The sequence below is a fragment of the Oncorhynchus mykiss genome, chromosome 5, assembly GCF_057628025.1.
Source record: "Oncorhynchus mykiss isolate SJ-2025 chromosome 5, ASM5762802v1, whole genome shotgun sequence".
Lineage (NCBI taxonomy): Eukaryota > Metazoa > Chordata > Actinopteri > Salmoniformes > Salmonidae > Oncorhynchus > Oncorhynchus mykiss.
Window position 1 is genome coordinate 35,114,300 of NC_143026.1, and position 17,125 is coordinate 35,131,424.

The window sequence follows — 17,125 nt, forward strand, 5'->3', positions numbered from 1 at the left end:
CTTAATGGTTGTACAGTCGTCTCAAATAAAACTGTGAAGGACCTCGGCGTTACTCTGGACCCTGATCTCTCTTTTAAAGAACATATCAAGACCATTTCAAGGACAGCTTTTTTCCATCTACATAACATTGCAAAAATCTGAAACTTTCTGTCCAAAAATGATGCAGAAAAATTAATCCATGCTTTTGTCACTTCTAGGTTAGACTACTGCAATGCTCTACTTTCCGGCTACCCGGATAAAGCACTAAATAAACTTCAGTTAGTGCTAAATACGGCTGCTAGAATCCTGACTAGAACCAAAAAATTTGATCATATTACTCCAGTGCTAGCCTCTCTACACTGGCTTCCTGTCAAAGCAAGGGCTGATTTCAAGGTTTTACTGCTAACCTACAAAGTATTACATGGGCTTGCTCCTACCTATCTCTCTGATTTGGTCCTGCCGTACATACCTACACGTACGCTACGGTCACAAGACGCAGGCCTCCTAATTGTCCCTAGAATTTCTAAGCAAACAGCTGGAGGCAGGGCTTTCTCCTATAGAGCTCCATTTTTATGGAGCGGTCTGCCTACCCATGTCAGAGACGCAAACTCGGTCTCAACCTTTAAGTCTTTACTGAAGACTCATCTCTTCAGTGGGTCATATGATTGAGTGTAGTCTGGCCCAGGAGTGGGAAGGTGAATGGAAAGGCTCTGGAGCAACGAACCGCCCTTGCTGTCTCTGCCTGGCCGGTTCCCTTCTTTCCACTGGGATTCTCTGCCTCTAACCCTATTACAGAGGCTGAGTCACTGGCTTACTGGGGCTCTCTCATGCCGTCCCTGGAGGGGGTGCGTCACCTGAGTGGGTTGGTTCACTGATGTGATCCTGTCTGGGTTGGCGCCCCCCCCCCCCCCCCCCCCCCTTGGGTTGTGCCGTGGCGGAGGTCTTTGTGGGCTATACTCAGCCTTGTCTCAGGATGGTAAGTTGGTGGTTGAAGATATCCCTCTAGTGGTGTGGGGGCTGTGCTTTGGCAAAGTGGGTGGGGTTATATCCTTCCTGTTTGGCCCTGTCCGGGGGTGTCCTCGGATGGGGCCACAGTGTCTCCTGACCCCTCCTGTCTCAGCCTCCAGTATTTATGCTGCAGTAGTTTATGTGTCGGGGGGCTAGGGTCAGTTTGTTATATCTGGAGTACTTCTCCTGTCCTATTCGGTGTCCTGTGTGAATCTAAGTGTGCGTTCTCTAATTCTCTCCTTCTCTCTTTCTTTCTCTCTCTCGGAGGACCTGAGCCCTAGGACCATGCCGCAGGACTACCTGACATGATGACTCCTTGCTGTCCCCAGTCCACCTGGCCGTGCTGCTGCCCCAGTTTCAACTGTTCTGCCTTATTATTATTCGACCATGCTGGTCATTTATGAACATTTCAACATCTTGGCCATGTTCTGTTATAATCTCCACCCGGCACAGCCAGAAGAGGACTGGCCACCCCACATATGCTCTCTCTAATTCTCTCTTTCTTTCTCTCTCTCGGAGGACCTGAGCTCTAGGACCATGCCCCAGGAATACCTGACATGACTCCTTGCTGTCCCCAGTCCACCTGACCGTGCTGCTGCTCCAGTTTCAACTGTTCTGCCTTATTATTATTCGACCATGCTGGTCATTTATGAACATTTGAACATCTTGGCCATGTTCTGTTATAATCTCCACCCGGCACAGCCAGAAGAGGACTGGCCACCCCACATAGCCTGGTTCCTCTCTAGGTTTTGGCCTTTCTAGGGAGTTTTTCCTAGCCACCGTGCTTCTACACCTGCATTGCTTGCTGTTTGGGGTTTTAGGCTGGGTTTCTGTACAGCACTCTGAGATATCAGCTGATGTACGAAGGGCTATATAAATACATTTAATTTGATTTGATTTGGTGGGGCAGACGTTTTGATCAAGAAAATATGCAAATTTTCTCTAACACTAAATATATATTTTACAGGTTAAATCTTATAGTCATTTCAAGCCTTATTCATACAGTTTTGTTGAATAGGAATTACATCATAACAAATATTTCATATTTTTATCATATTTGTACTGTGTAATTGAGCTTGTGTCCTCAAAAGTGTCTATACCTCAGAAATGTATAACTATTTTTAACAGAAAGGTGAGATTTGAACCTTTCTTGGAGTATGCATCAATACTATAGTAGTTATTGTGTCTGGCCCTCATGTTTAATCATTCATTTTGGGGATTATGTAGATTGTATTTTAGATTACATTTAAGAGGCTATTACACAGATTTGTGTTGTCCTAAGTCTAACCTAATACGGTCATGTTTTGGTGCCATTTTATTTGAATCTGTTTTAAAGCAAAATTTATTGAAGCCTTTGACCTTTTTTCATCTTGAGGATTTTTTTATTTTTTCAGTGCAGCTTCTGTGCTGCGTCGGGCGGGTCCCTTGAGGCTGTAGTTGAGGAGGACAATAAACAAACAATTAGAGTGTATACTGATCAATAATTAGAGTCCCACATCACATGTTAGAAATAAGCACTTTCCTTTAGTAGTTCTATAAAGTATTTTTCCCACAGGCAATCAGTGGAGAGGGACACTGGTCAAGGAGCAGCGAGGAGTCAGGTGGCATGTTGAAGGTTGTGTGCATTTCCTTTTGTTCCTAGTTCTGGGGCATTAAGCAATTCGTTTCGGGCGGGGGGAGGCGATAGGGATTGGCAACAGCTGTCTCATAGTCAATATAGTCCATGCTAAACTGTATAATCATAGCACACCGTGCAAAGCAAGAAAATGGTTCATTCAATTCAATTTCACACGTGAGAATGTAAAAAGCCAAGTGAAAGGAAATCATTGCAATTAACACAGCACACGTGAGTGAAAGGCACTTGTAAAATAGGGGATGATAGCAAAATAAGATATGCTAATAAGTAATATAATAAACATGCTGATAATATGAATACAAGGTAGAATGGCAGTCTCCAGTTTAGCAAGAGTGGATGTATGAATGTATGAATACCCATACTTGCATCCAAAATAGTAGGACGTTTAAGTATGCGAAAAGAGAATGTTTAATAGTATGCGACATTTCGAAAATCAAGTATACTGTAACGTGTGTGCTGGGAGTCGGGAACCAAGTTCAGGGAGTGAATAATATAATAAATGAACAAAACATAATACAAAACAAGAAACACGAACAACGCACAGACAGGAAACTGAAACAGAAACAATAACGCCTGGGGAAGGAACCAAATGGAGTGACATACATAGGGCAGGTAATTAAGGAGGTGATGGAGTCCAGGTGAGTTTCATGAGGCGCTGATGCGTGTGACGATGGTGACAAGTCTGCGCAATAATCAGCAGCCTGGTGACCTAGAGGCCATAGAGGGAGCACACGTGAAATATACTTTAAATTCCCTGATGTCAGTCTCATTTTCGGCTTTGACAACAGCTGATCAATTAGATATGGGGATGCACTCCCGAAGTCACCGAAAAGCAGGAAACAACTCAATCTCGCATTATGCATTTTAAGTATGCGAAAATATAATATTTTATGGTATGTTAATTTTCAAAAATCAAGCATGGTTTTAATGCCCAAATGTTATACTCATTGTGGATCTTCATCTAGTAGATTTCGATGCACGCCACAATTATTTTGGAAGAGGTAGACTGTGAGTGATGTGACCTAGTTCTCTTCAAGTAGCCAAACAACAAAGCTAGACTACTAGTGTTCAAATTCAGACTAAGTAGTTTCTGTTCTCCTTAAAATGATCACGAGTAATGCATCGTAGGCTACATCTTAGAAAACAGAAGTCTTTTTGAATTTCTGTTTTCCCCTTGAACATTTTTTCTTGTTCACTTGGCCTTCGTCAGAGCTTTTATACTATACAATCTTTTGATTTCTGAATGTGTCTGCACATTCAGAAATTGTAGAACCTTTGATCCACATTTTTTTAAACAATTGCTTCTGGTGCTATCACAAAGATATTGAAAGCGGTGCATGTCCTCCCCCTTTACAAATGTGGGGATCCTTCTGACCTTGATAACTTTCGCCCAATTCCTAAACTATTTTGCCTTGCAAAAATATTAGAATCACTATAGAATCACTATATTCCTAATGTGTACTAGTCTGGTTTCAGACTTAGACATACTGTAATTTGACCTTTAAAAAAACATATGGATGAACTAGTTAAGAAGCTGAGATTTAAAGTAGGCTTCTTTTTTAGAAATAGATCATGCCTCTTCCTAAACAGCAGGAATCAGAATGTACAGTAACATTTCCTGCCAGTTCTTGACAATGGTGACACCATTTATCGGAATGAAGCAGCCACTACTCTTAAACCTTTGGATGCCGTCTACCACAGCGCCCTTCGCTTTATCACAGGTGACAGTTTTAATACACATCACTGCATCCTGTATCAAAAGGTTGGCTGGTCCTCATTAAAGTCCCACAAATCCCTTCAATACTCCCTTTTTGTTTACAAAGTTCTACTTCACAAGCTTCCGACCTACCTCACTTCACTGTTAAAATGAAAACATATGAGATACCAAACCTGTTCACGGGAATGGTTAACTCTCGAGCTTCCACTAGTATGTACTGATCTAGATAAATCCACCTTCAGTTTTAGAGCCCTGCAGTTTTAGAATAGCCTACAAAACTCCCTACATCTTGACTCTCCGGTGCCTCTAGGGCAGTTTAGGATGAATCTAATGACATTTTAACGTAAATAATAATTGTATTTGTGGTGTTTGAAGCTGTATTGTTGATTCTGTCATTTGTAGTTTATTGCATTTTTGTTATGATTTGTTGTATTGTTGTCCTCAGGGTACTGTTGTAAATGAGACAAAAAAAACTACATGTGCATTTGAACCTAATAATGGTTGAATTCAAGAAGTTTAAGCTGCCTATCAATCATTGTTTTTGAAACCAGTGTACGGCCAGTGAAAAATGCACTCTTGCAACAGCAGATCCCAGCCTATGTAATAAAATTGGGGCTTTTTAATGATCTAATTAATGCTGATAAAATAAATCCATAGGCCTAATGGACACATGCTCAAACTCACATACTTTTGATAGACTTAAAGGGACAATCTGTAGTTGCTACATCCATTTGAAAACCCCAAATATGATCTTGTTTTTCTCCAGTGTTTGTAAACATTGCAAATGTAAACAAACACTTTATAGCCTCATGGCATGGTTAAAACAATTCCTTTGTTATCATGGAGGGTCAGTCCTTTCATCCATAGCTTACATTTCTCCAGGCTCATCCCTCACCTTTATACCAAAACAGAGGCGATGGAACCGTTTTGATATCGTTTTGTTTCATTTGTGGATTTGCTCTTTTAACAGCTGCATATTATCAAGATATCAAAGTGTCACCAACAAAAAGGTAAACAATAGGCCTATAGCAAATGCAGCATATGGCATTCATTTTTCACGTGTAAACAGCACTTTTCAGTAGTGCTTAAAGCATGCCATTCTCTGAGCGCATGCATACATTTTTTTAACTCGAATCAGTCCAATCAGTCCTCCATGACAACAAAATCATAATCAACAGAGTAGGGCTGGCTAATAAGTCCTTAGTCTTGGGGTTATACTCAGGTAAAACAATTTGGCTAATCTATACCTCCATATTTCCAAGTCCTATTCTTGAATACCAAGGGGTATAACACTTATTTGAACAACTGGAATTCTAATAGACTTTGGTTTTTAATGTAAAGATATAATTTAATCGTATTATTGTAGTAGAAAGCGATGGGTTAGAAGATGCCTACATAACCAACCCATAAAGTAATTTAACATCCAAATATGGCCAGCTATGTAAACTTTAACATTGATTTATCCTGCAATAGATGGGTAAATGGTACAGGCTAAATAGTACGTGACGATGAGTACATAGTATGCAATTTCAGTATATCATACACTAGTATGGGTATTTGGACATGGCCAATGTAATTTGTGACACATGAAAGGACCAATGTCTTTAAGCCTAGAGTGTATTAAACCCAGCATGTGATCATGTCAAAGTATTTTTGATGGCCGCACAATCACACATCCGATTTAGAAGAAAATAAATGTAGGATTATCCTAATCCACACCTTCCACTGACAGCTATTTATGGTTCACATTTGATTTGAGTCATTGTTGCAGAAGAGATACGTACAATCTCCTGCATTATTAAGCCTCAGAGAATGTATGGCTTTGAATTTGACACCAATAATTAAGTCCCAGAGCAACAGTGTCACATAAAGCAAAGGTAGGCCTACTTAGATTAAGCCTGTGAAATGACCATTTCAAAAGTTACATTTGTGACTATTGGAGATGTGAGATGGCAGTTGTCACATAAGCTGGCACATCTGAGGCTGCGTCTACACAGTTAGCCAAATGTTGATACATTTTTCCCACTTATTGGTCTTTTGACAATTCACATCAAGGCCTGGATTCACAAAACTTCTTGAGAAGAAATGTCTTCTTAACTGCCATTAACTATAGACTTACAAAGAAGGTTAAGCAAAGCTGATATTCCTCAAAAGGTCAAATTAACATTTTTATGTCTTTGTGTCTCTGTGTAAAGCTAACTAGCATTAGCGCAATTAGTCTATGTCTATGTATATCTACTAGCATGCTAGCATACCTAGTGGAGATGGTCAAAAACGTAAAGTTCCTCTGCGTACACATCTCAGAGGAGCTGGAATGGTCTACCCACACGGACACTGTGCTGAAGAAGGCACGGCAGCGACTCTTCAGCCTCAGAAGATTAAATAAATTTGACCTGTCCCCAAGGGCCCTCAGAGTGTTCTACAGGAGTACCATCAAGAGCATACTGTCGGGTTGCATCACAGCCTGGTACAGCAACTCCACTGCCGCGGACCGCAATGCTCTACAGAGGGTGGTACGCTTAGCCGAACGCACCATTGGGTGCTCACTGCCTGTCTTACAGGACACCTACAATACCAGGAGTAGCAGGAAGGCCTAGAAAATCATCAAGGACCTCAGCCATCCGAGCCACTGCCTGTTCTACCTTCTTCCATCACTCAGATGCGGGAAGTATACAGTAGGAGCATCATGGCAAAAACTGTCAGGCTGGCCAATAGCTTCTACCCCCAGCTGCTACATGTTCCCCCTGTCCCTCTCCTGCCCCCCCTGGACTTCCTATCCCTGGTTTGTAAGAAAATCATGAAATCATGAAATCTTAAGATCTTCTTACGTTTTTGTGTAATAAGTGTTTTGTGAATCTGGGATCAGATCTTTTCACATCAGATTTTTTCAAAGCTGATCTGATTGGTGAAAGACCAATTAGTGAAAAAATGATTAACTGAAAAATAACTGCTTACAGAAAGCCCCCAAACTATAGCTAGCCTTCTGTAGCTAGCCAACATTATATCCTTCAAAGAAGGTAGGTTATTTATTGGAGTTTTGACTAATACTTGGTATTTCCTTTATGACCTTAGGTACGTCTTACTGTTATTCAACAGCAGCAGTTAGAGAGAGGCTCACATCAAAGCTTGCACAGCTTTCATTCACACTCCCTGTTTACACAAATGGAAAGCAGAATTGCCGGCTCATATTTATCTTACTGTGACATCTTATTTACTAAGTGCAGAGTGCTTGGAACTCAGGTCACATGAGAATCATATTATTGAGTGTAAAGGCTTCATGCGGGCAAATGTGTGCCGGAGGAATAGTTGTGCTGTACACACACACACACACACACACACACACACACACACACACACACACACACACACACACACACACACACACACACACACACACACACACACACACAAACACAACATGGATCAACTGGAGTATATTGTGTCAACAGCAGTCAATAGCATGAAATTGGACTGTGGTCTAGGTCTCAGAAAAGGGGAGAAGGTGAGGTGAGTGTTGGTGCTGCTATTGACTTATGATCCCGTCAGAATCTGTTGATTAAGAACATACTGTAGCTGTGTTAAATTTCACAGCATTGTCCAGCTTATTTATTGTAATTCCTGTTGTAGCTGCAGATTTCTCTTTGAATGTATCATAGATGGAGTCTGACTCTGTAGTGTGTGTGAAAAGAGAAAGTACACATACTCCATTATAATTTCAAAAGAGTAAATATACATACCATGTTTTATATTTGGTTTTACAGATGCATAAACATATGTATCTAATCAAAATTATGAAAAGAGAATGAAAATAAAGAAATAGATAAGTATTATTTTACTAATTAGTAGCTAACAGTGTAACTACTGGTTCAATACACTCCACCATGACAGCTTGAACTCTAGGCATCTTCACTCCCATAAGGTGAATCATCTCACCCCGTGTCAGCACACGTCACCAGGACTAAAGCCTGTATTTAGACTGCATTCTGGCTCTTTGCACTATAGAGAAGTGAGTCATAAAGAAGAGAAAGACATGATCAGTTGAAGGGTGACTCAAAGGCAGATCTACTTATATGTATTTGCTATTTCAGATATCAGTTTGTTGGAAAAGTTAAGTAAAGTAGTCCTACTGTTGCCATAATCGTCTGTAATTGAATGAATACATTACCTCCCCCACCCCCCGACAAAATACATTATAAAAATATTACTTAAATGTGTTGTCAACTCACATGAAAGCCTTCATTTTGCCATGGTTCCGTTGGTAGGCACTTTGAATCATTAACCAAGTCAGAGTAATTATACAGTTTGCTTGTCCTTGCTTGTTCCTCAATTAGAGGATACATATGCTGCTATTGCAACTGCTATTTACTGGGATTAAACATATTATTTACTTGTGAATCTGACCTTGTCACCTAATTAAACGGTTAATTGACCATCATTCCTTCAAATATGGACCAACTAAGATAATAAAAAGGGCCCATTGACTAGGAGTATGGGGTAACAGTTCCACCATCTTATAATGTGAGACTGCGATATTGAACAGATTTCTCTTCATAATGATAATGGAAAAGCAACGAACATTATACAAAATCCTATTCAGCCCCTTTGAAAAGGTCAAAAACTATTTCTCTTGATTAAAAAAATACATTTAGAGAGCAACCCTTTTTAAAAAGCTGACAGATATGGCCCAATCATAAAGCCTGGTTTCCACGAGGCCTTTGAAACACTTCAACCAACTCCAGTGAATGTGTCAACCTTGTAAATGTATAAAGAGGGGAGAGGGGGTTGTGAGATTGTGGTTTTGAGCAGCCGAACAGCTTGTGTGGAATTCAACCATGCAAATGCAGTCCCCATTAGAAACTATTAAAGAGATTCTAGGATACTTTTGTATACTTCTTAGCCAGTAGTTATAAAAGTAGCCCCCACGAGCCAAAAGTGGTCAAAAATTGCAGACTACGTCACATATGTGCAGTGTTGTGTTAAGAAAGACCATCTAAAGTGAGACCGATTCAAGACTGGAGCGAATCGAGTCCGAGCCAAGACCAAGACCGGAGGGTGGGCAAGACCGAGTCAAGACCGAGACCGGGAGGGGGGCGAGGGGAACGAGACCGAGTCAAGACTAAGACCAGAAAAATGCAAGTCCAATTCAAGACCATGATTGTAGTTTTGTCAAAACACCAACATAATAAGAGTTCAAAATGTTCATTATTTATGTGATCATATTTTAGATGAACATATGTATTCTTTAAACATTCAGAATGGTGAAGGAAATGCATTCTGAAGGCAAATAGAGCCACTCTACAAATGATTACTAACCCAAACACAGTGGGTTTCAGAGAAAGGCTGAGGATTTATAAAAAACAACGCAAATAATAATACTTACATAATTATATTATTTCCAATAATGTTCTGATTTAATCTTATCAGTTTTTGTTAGAAAGGAAAGGGTTAACACTGAAGAGAAAAAAAGGCATCAACCAATCACATTGAATTGTAATGGGTGTGATCATTTTTACAAAAATGTATGGAAACTTCTGCCTTCTCGAAGGCTAACAGGCCACTGTGTAATAGCGAGCAGTAGTTGTCCCACTGTCTAGCTAGCTAGCTTTAGTTGTAGGCTAGTTTGCAGCGGCTGCAGCAGGTGTTATCGAAGAGAATGTTGTTCATTTGTTAGCTTGTCCCTTTTCAAGAATAACTTTCAACAAGAAGTTAAGTTTTAAATTATCTGGTGAGGGGAAAAATACAAAGAAAATACTAAAATGTGATGTTCTAAGTCTACAACAATCCTTAAACCACATCAGGAGACCATTTTTTAGGTCTGAGAAAAATATACTGAGTGGATCTCTCTCTCTCTCGCTCATTGGATAGAACTTGAAATGCTAGGGGGCTGGCCCACGTGAGGGGAAATGTAGGGAAAATGGTTCCGCACAGCTTCTCATTCAAATTAGGGATCACATGGCTAATTGAGGTAAGAAAGTGATTTTTCTTATAGATTACGCATGTATAAACTATACATTCACACATCCAGCTCAAAGTAGGAGATTTAAAAAAAAAACGTACTGGTCGCCAAAGTTCCGGAGCATGTCTTTAAATTCCCATTCATTTTATGTTGTCAGGGAGTCAGCTACTGTGCAGAAGGCTCTCAGCTAGAAAATGCTTGTCTAGACGTATGAAGGAGACAGTAAGCTTCTAGTGGGTTTCCTAAGTGGGACCTTGTTATGACAATCAATATAATGTAAATCTCACTATAATAACCTGTTGAGGATATGGCAGATATACGCCCCCTTTGGAGAGATTGGGTACCCCTAGTAAACTGGAAAAAAAATCTTTCAAAAATTGTTAATATATGCAAATAAAAATTATTATTGGATAGAAAACACTCTAAAGATTCTAAAACCTTTGGAATTATGTCTGTAAGTATAGCAGAACTCACAGGGCAGGCATTCTTCCAAACTAGTTTCTGTGGCCATGAAAGTTGGAGCAACTTTGACGTCATGCCCCCACCCCTCCCAACCAGCTATGATTCTGGGGACACTTTCTATCTCTTCCGCTAGATGTCCTCTTTCATTAGAGCTTCAAACCGTTCAAATCGCGCGAGAATTGACCCTATGGGAGTGAAATTAGTGCGTGCCACGAGAGAATAGGCTGTGCGTATGGGCGCGAATTGGTCACAGTCATTCCTTTGTTTCCAGCACTGAAGAGAAGGGCAGACGATGGGCGATTGAATTGAAGTTTGTTTTGCACGTCTAAAACATCATAAAGCTTGCTTCTGCACTTAGTTTGACCTGTTTAGTCGACATATAATGTGTAATTTTGAAGTTTTGATGCGCAACTTATCCGGACCAGAGGACGTTTTGGGTGCATTTCAGCTGATGTTATTAGCAGTAGCTAATACAAAGACGCAAGACTTGAAACCAAACGATGTATTGGGTAAGTATGAAGCCTTCCAGAACATTCTGAACGAAGACCATCGAAGGTAAGGGAATATTTATGCTTAAATCTGTGTTTCTGTTGACTCCAACATTACGTGGAAATGTAGCTTGGAACTGAGCGCTGTCTCACAATATGGAATAGTGTGCGATTTCTGTAACGTTAAAAATAAATCTAACACAGCGGTTGCATAAAGAAGCAGTGTATCTTTCTAACTATATGTAGAACATGTATATTTAGTCAAAGTTTATGATGTCTATTTTACGTTATCTTGCCGCGCTACATAGATTTCCTGCGGGCGTTTTTGAGTAATTTCTGAAGGTGAACTCACTGTAAATGGACATTTATGGATATAAATGGCATATTATTGAAAAAAAAAAATATGTACTGTGTAATATGTCATATTACTGTCATCTGATGAAGATTTTCAAAAGGTTAGTGAGCGATTTATTTTTTAATCCTGCGTTTGTTGATTGCATGTTTTGGCTATTGAAATGAGCTGTGTCTGGTGGTGGTTTTACATATATATGTGCTATGTTTTCGCCGTAAAACATTTTAGAAATCTGACTTGCTGGCTAAATGAACAAGATGTTTATCTTTCATTTGAGCTATTGGACTTGTTAATGTGTGGAGGTTAAATATTTTTAAGAATATTTTTGCGTTCCATGCGCCACCGTTCCAGCTGCACGTGGGAGGGTTGATTCCCAATTGGGAACCAGTATCGTAGACAGGATAAGGTATCCTGCTGATATGGATTATAATTCTAAATAGAGAAGCGATATTACATTTATTAATTTGCTTAGGCTTAGTTTGAATTATTACTAATGCCTCAACATTGCAATAAGACCAGAGAACATATGAAAATATGACATAACTGACACTATCCACCCACACACTGCCAAGGTGAATGAGTCTGAATATACCATGCTCCTCATCTCCATATCTGGATCTAAGCTTAATGCTACTTTTAACAAGCACACTAGTCTGAAGTGCTGACTGTCAAATTCCTCGGCCCGCCTGTGAAGTCTATCTATTCATTTGGAGTTCGACCCATCTTTTAAATTCTAGTACAGCTCCTCTACCCACACGCTCTCACCCTTCTGCTTACAGCAGCACTTTACTACTGGAATGCACAGGCCCAATTACCAGGTCCAGTCATCACCTCAGCCACCTCCTCAAGGTGTCAACACCAATGTATCTATAGCATAGGGTTCCCCAACTGGTGGCTCGTAGGGCAGAATTTGGCCCACGGGGGATTTTATTTGGCATGCCAAGTTTTCTGAGCAAAAAATTATAATGATATTTGTTTTCTTTTTCATAAATGGACATAAAATACTATAAAACACCAGGAAATCATCTCCAAGTTATTTTAATTGAAGAAGTCTGTTCTCAAGTATTCCCACACCTAATGGAGAGACAGGTGGTCATATATAAATGTAAGCAAGGTTAGAAATGATGATGTTTTAGTCAAACATATCTCTTTGGGCTTCTTGTGTCTAATTCGCAGTCTACAAATTGTTTATAATTATGTTCCGGCCCCCCGACCATCTGTTAAAGAACAAATCTGCCCACAGCTGAATCTAGTTGATGGTCCCTGCCATAATATGTTGTGGGAAACAACTCTCTTATTCTGAATATTAGGTCTCAGTCATACATTGAGCATCTTGCCTAAAAAGTTGTGGTTCATAAAATGTGTATTATTACTGATTCCAAGTAATATTGTATGTATATTTAATCGTAAAACTATTCCCTTTCATAAGTATCTTTTGCTACAGTAAAGAATTTGACCACCCAGTTGTTGCAGGACAATGCAAACTTTTTTACTTGATTTTCCCTAACTAAAAATGTACATTTATTATAATCCACACAATAATTAATAATTCCTTTTGCTGCAGGATTTTTTTTCTGCTGTGAGAAACTGGTCAAATAAAGATCTTAAATCTGTACTTGCCAGTGCCTGTTTTGAGCCCTGTACAAAACCAGACAGATATACTGTACCTCACTTTTCTAAATGGTTTTCCTAACGGTTCTCATACGAACAGTTGAAGTCCAAGGTTTACATACACTTAGGTTGGAGTCATTAAAAAAAAAATTAAACCACTCCACACAACAAAAAATAGTTTTGGCAAGTCGGTTAGGACATCTACTTTGTACATGACACAAGTTATTTTTCCAACAATAGTTTACAGACAGATTATTTAACGTATTATTCACTGTATCATAATTCCAGTGGGACAGAAGTTTACATACAAATGTCCTCTGAATGTCCTCTGGTCTGATGAAACAAAAATTGAACTGTTAACATAACGATGGCCATAATGACCATCGTTATGTTTGGAGGAAAAAGGGGGATGCTTGCAAGCCGAAGAACACCATCCCAACCATGAAGCACAGGGGTGGCAGCATCATGTGGGGGTGGTTTGCTGCAGGAGAGACTGGTGCCCTTCACAAAATAGATGGCATCATGAGGGAAGAAAATTATGTGGATATATTGAAGCAACATCTCAAGACATCAGTCAGGAAGTTAAAGCTTGGTTGCAAATGGGTCTTCCAAATGGATAATGACCCCAAGCATACTTCCAAAGTTGTGACAAAATGGCTTAAGGACATAAAGTCAAGGTATTGGAGTGGCCATCACAAAACCCTGACCTCTTTGCCATATAATATTTGTTGGCCGAACTGAAAAATAATTTTTCGAGCAAGGAGGCCTACAAATCTGATTCAGGTACACAAACTCTGTCAGGAGGAATGGGCCAAAATTCTCCGAACTTATTGTGGGAAGCTTGTGGAAGGCTACCCGGAAACGTTTGACCCAAATTAAACAATTTAAAGGCAATGCTACCAAATTATGATTGATTATATGTAAACTTTTGACCCACTGAGAATGTGATGAAAGAAATAAAAGCTGAAATAAATCATTCTCTCTACTATTATTCTGATATTTCAGATTCTTAAAATAAAGTGTGCTATTTATATGCTTCCCGTTCTGGAGTTTAGTTTTTGTGTAGTTTACTTTCGGTTTTGTTCACCAGCTTCAAACAGCTGACTATACAATATTTTTGGGTTATGGAAATATATTTCACAGCGGTGTAGATGGTACAATTATTCTCTACACAGTAAATTGAAATTAGACAAACCATTCCAATTTTTGTGATTTCTGCATAGTGCATCTTAATTGCATTAAATTGGTTCCACCTGAGCGAGTCTGACCACAAGTCAGAGACCACTATTATGACACACCAAATGCATTTTATGGATCATGTTTGTCGTCTTCTAATTCCCCTTAAGAGAAAAGTGATAAAGTTACAGAAAGTATCCAGATTACGTTAATCAAAAAGTTACTTTACTGATTACAATTTGACAGGTAACTAACTAGTAACTGTAACGGATTACATTTAGAAAGTAACCTACCCAACCCTGGCTGCCCATTACCCTTTATCTATATCAATCATCTGGTCCCTCAGGGAACTGAAGGTCTTGAGAAGGCTCACCTATTTTCCAGAAGCAGATTTATGTACCGTATTAACAAACAAATAAATTGAAAGGAAAGCAGTACATTAGTGCACACAGCTGAACAAGGGAACTCACTTCAATGGGCTAATATTCAATCATTTCCTGTCATTTTGATAAATACGTTTTTGAAAACACTGCTGTAATAGCTTTTTCAACATGTTCCTACACATTGTTTGGACAAGCAATCTCTGGAATTAATAGAATAACAGACACAGCTGTTCTGTGATTGGGCCTTTCAATTAGAATTGCAAACATTATTATCTACTATGACTAATAATGACTTACCGTAGATATGTACTATGCTATAGGACAAATAAAGCCATCATAGAGATAACACATTTCTGTTTTTCCACGGAGTAAAGCCCACTGCCATAACGCGTAAAATCCACTACATTAAAACACTGGATCATCCTCAAAAATTATCAAAATCGATGACATTGCCCTCGCATTTGTTTTCGCCTTGCACGAAATCTAGCCGATTCCGTAACACACAGCATGCAGCTACCCAAGAAGCTGACACTAGATTCCCAGGCCCGCCCAATGCAATTACAAGTGTGGCCATTGTCCACTGTGACAGTACGACCAATAGTAACATTTTTTTTACCACACGAGAACCGGTAAAGAATACAAAATTCAAAGCTTCATTAATTGTAGCACCACAAATGTCATATACATGTACAGTTCAACCTTGGTTTCATCACACCAGAAAATCTTGTTTCACATGGTTGGAGAGTCTTTAGGTGCCTTTTGGCAAACTCCAAGTGGGCTGTCATGTGTCTTTTACTGAGGAGTGGCTTCTGTCTGGCCACTCTACCATAAAGGCCTGATTGGTGGAGTGCTGCAGAGATGGTTGTACTTCTGGAAGGTTCTCCAATCTCCACATAGGAATGCTGACCAAGGCCCTTCTCCCTTGATTGCTCAGATTGGCTGGGCGACCAGCTCTCTGAAGAGTCTTGTTGGTTCCAAACTTCTTCCATTTAAGAATGATGGAGGCCAGTGTGTTCTTGGGAACCTTCAATGCTGCAGAAATGTTTTTGTACTCTTCTCCAGATCTGTGCCTTGACAAAAATTTTGCTCTGACATGCACTGTCAACTGTGTGACCTTATATAGACAGGTGTGTGCCTTTCCAAATCATGTCAAATCAATATAATTTGCCACTGGTGGACCACAATCAAGTTCTAGAAACATCTCAAGGATGATCAATGGAAGCAGGATGCACCTGCGCTCAACTTAGAGTCTCATAGCAAAGGGTCTGAATACTTACATTAATAAGGCATTTTTTAAATATACACTGCTCAAAACAACACAATGTAACTCCAAGACAATCACACTTCTGTGAAATCAAACTGTCTACTTAAGAAGAAACACTGAATGACAATAAATTTCACATGCTGTTGTGCAAATGGAATAGACAACAGGTGGAAATGATAGGCAATTAGCAAGACACCCCCAATAAAGGAGTGGTTCTGCAGGTGGTGACCACAGACCACTTCTCAGTTCCTATGCTTCCTGGCTAATGTTTTGGTCACTTTTGAATGCTGGCGGTGCTTTCACTCTAGTGGTAATATGAGACGGAGTCTACAACCCACACAAGTGGCTCAGCTCATCCAGGATGGCACATCAATGTGAGCTGTGGCAAGAAGGTTTGCTGTGTCTGTCAGCGTAGTGTCCAGAGCATGGAGGCGCTACCAGGAGACAGGCCAGTACATCAGGAGACGTGGAGGAGGCCGTAGGAGGGCAACAACCCAGCAGCAGGACCGCTACCTCCGCCTTTGTGCAAGGAGGAGCAGGAGGAGCACTGCCAGAGCCCTGCAAAATGACCTCCAGCAGGCCACAAATGTGCATGTGTCTGCTCAAACGATCAGAGACAGACTCCATGAGGGTGGTATGTCCACAGGTGGGGGTTGTGCTTACAGCCCAACACCGTGCAGGATGTTTGGCATTTGCCAGAGAACACCAAGATTGGCAAATTTGTCACTGCCGCCCTGTGCTCTTCACAGATGAAAGCAGGTTCACACTGAGCACATGTGACAGACATGACAGAGTCTGGAGACGCCGTGGAGAAGGTTCTGCTGCCTGCAACATCCTCCAGCATGACCGGTTTGGCGGTGGGTCAGTCATGGTGTGGGGTGGCCTGTCTTTGGGGGGCTGCACAGCCCTCCATGTGCTCGCCAGAGGTAGCCTGACTGCCATTAGGTACCGAGATGAGATCCTCAGACCCCTTGTGAGACCATGTGCTGGTGAGGTTGGCCCTGGGTTCCTCCTAGTGCAAGACAATGCTAGACCTCATGTGGCTGGAGTGTGTCAGCAGTTCCTGCAAGAGGAAGGCATTGATGCTAGGGAC

The 17,125-nt window shown here is 40.4% G+C and overlaps 1 long non-coding RNA gene across 2 annotated transcripts in view; it reads left to right on the top strand.

Moving 5' to 3' along the window:
- The window catches only part of LOC149983252 (uncharacterized), a 222,149-nt gene that overhangs the window by 23,237 nt on the left and 181,787 nt on the right, over positions 1 to 17,125 (top strand). Inside the window, exon 3 of one of the 2 annotated variants that reach the window (XR_016495996.1) lies at positions 1,255 to 2,458. The exons of the other annotated variant lie outside the window; for it this stretch is intronic. This is a non-coding gene — a long non-coding RNA (uncharacterized LOC149983252). Of the gene's footprint in view, positions 1 to 1,254; positions 2,459 to 17,125 lie in introns of those variants that run through there. 2 annotated transcript variants of the gene reach the window in all.